The sequence below is a fragment of the Papio anubis genome, chromosome 2 (genome assembly GCF_008728515.1).
Source record: "Papio anubis isolate 15944 chromosome 2, Panubis1.0, whole genome shotgun sequence".
In the NCBI taxonomy this organism is placed as follows: domain Eukaryota; kingdom Metazoa; phylum Chordata; class Mammalia; order Primates; family Cercopithecidae; genus Papio; species Papio anubis.
This window is the reverse complement of record NC_044977.1, coordinates 97,553,244-97,555,648: the sequence shown is the minus strand read 5'-3', so window position 1 is coordinate 97,555,648 and position 2,405 is coordinate 97,553,244.

The following is a 2,405-nucleotide window of genomic DNA, read 5'->3' as shown; positions in this document are numbered from 1 at the left end:
AAAGCCGCGAGTTCAGTCGCTCCGGTCCCGGCCAGAACCACCCCCTTGGCTCGCGGAATCCTGGGAGGTGTAGTTTGCGTCCGAGGACAGCCCGCGCCGCCACCAGCCTGCGGAATGTTGAGAGTGACAATTTGCTCCCAGAGAGGCTGAGTTTTATTTAGTGTTAGGATTACACAGTTATGGGAGTTCTGATAATAAATTTAAATGCAAGCTTAACGAACAACCAAATGTCATTTGTAAAGTCAGGGTAATAGGTTTACATGCTTTTAAAAATTGTAATGCTACAGAGAACTTAAATACAAAAGTACCAGTCCTCTGCGGCACCATTTCATTAACCAGCTGTCACCTTATCCCACTGTCCAGTCCTGGCTGTCCAGTCCTCAAGGGCAGCTACTTATGGCTGTGGCATCTGGCATTCCCGCGGATTCTAAGAATATACATATGCCCCTATTTCTCAATTTATGAATTTTAGATCTATTGACTTCTTTCTTAGATCTCTTGACTTTTTTTGAATTTAAGTCATCTAGAGATGCACCTATCACCACCAACTCCACCTCCATAGGGTTATAAGATTTCTGCCTATCAAATTGGGAAAGCCATGCCTTTAGTTTATAATGATTTTAAATTAGCCCAAATGTTTAGGTATTAAGTTGGTAAATTTATGCAGGGCAATTTGTCAGTTCAGCCCAAAGCCTTTAAAAACATGTAGTCAAAAGCCTCTAACCAAGAATTTCTATTAATTGTGGATGACTGCAAAGGCTGAATAGAGTTGTTTAGATGATAATAAACTGAAAGGCTGAAGTGGTGATACTACTTTCACAGAGAGTAGAATCGAGAGCGAGGAAAATTACCAGGAATAAAAAAGGGATAATTATATAATGATAAAAGGGTCAATTCACCAAGAAGCCATAATTCTAAATGTGGATGCACCTAACAACATAGCCTCAACATAAATAAATCAAATGATAGAACTATAATTAGAAATAGACAACTCTGCAATTGTAATTGGAGATTTCAACATCCCTCTCTCAACAACTGATAGAACACTAGACAGAAAGTCAGCAAGGATATAGAAAAGCTCAACACTAAAACCAACCTGATCTAATTGACATTTACATAATACTTCACCCACCAACAGAATACACATTCTTTTCAAGCAACCAAGGTATATATATTAAGATAAACTTTATCCTGGGTCATAAATTTTAAAAAATACAGAAGACATTAACATATATTTTACCAAAGTAGATATACAGATGGCAAATATGGACAAATGTTCAACATCACTAGCCATTAAGGAAATGCAAATTAAGACTATGCTGAGGTATCACCATACATCTATTAAAACAACTTAAAAAGACATAACATGATGGCTTATGCCTGTAATCCTAGGACTTTGGGAGGCCGTAGTGGGCGGATCACGAGGTCAGGAGTTCGAGACCAGCCTGGCCAACATAGTGAAACCTCGTCTCTACTGAAAATACAAAAAATAGCTGGACATAGTTGCGCGTGTCTGTAAACCCAGCTACTCAGGAGGCTGAGGCAGGGGAGAATCACTTAAACCCAGGAGGCGGAGGTTGCAGTGAGCCGAGATCACGCCATTGTACTCCAGCCTGGGCGACAGAGCAAGATTCCATCTCAAAAACAAACAAACAACAACAACAACAACAACAACAAAAGACAGCTTAAAAAATAAAATACCAAATGCTGTGAGTATGCAAAGAACTGGATCTCTCATATATTACTGACTAGTGGGAATAGCTTGGTAGTTTCTTTTAAAAAACTAAGCATATACCTCCCATATGACTCGTCAGTCACACTCTTGGGCATTTATCACAGAGAAATGGAAACTTATGTCAACACACAAACTTGTACACAATTGTTCCTACTTTCTTTATTTGTAATTGTCAAAAACTGTCAAGAAACAAAATGCCCCTCAATAGGTGAATGGTTAAATAAACTGTTATTACATCTATATAAAGAATATCATTCAACAATAAAAAGGAACAATTGACACATGCCACAACTTGGGCATTATGCTGGGTGAAAAAATTCAGTCTCAAAAGGTTACATACTGCATGGTTCCCATTTGTATAACATTCTTGAAATGTCAAAACTATAGAGATGGAGAAAATATTAGTGGTTGTCAGAGGTTGAAGACAGGGTGTAGGTGTGAATATATAAGGGTAACAGGAGGGAAATCTTTGTACTGATGAAATAGTTATTTGTCTTGATTGTGGTAGTGGTTACACAAATTTACACATGTGATAAAATGACTAAAACTACACACAAACTTTCTACCAAGGTTAAATTCCTGATTTTTATATTGTATTATAATTATGTACAATGTAACCATTGGGGGAAACTGGATGAAGAGATTCCTCTCTGTGCTATCTTATTATAGA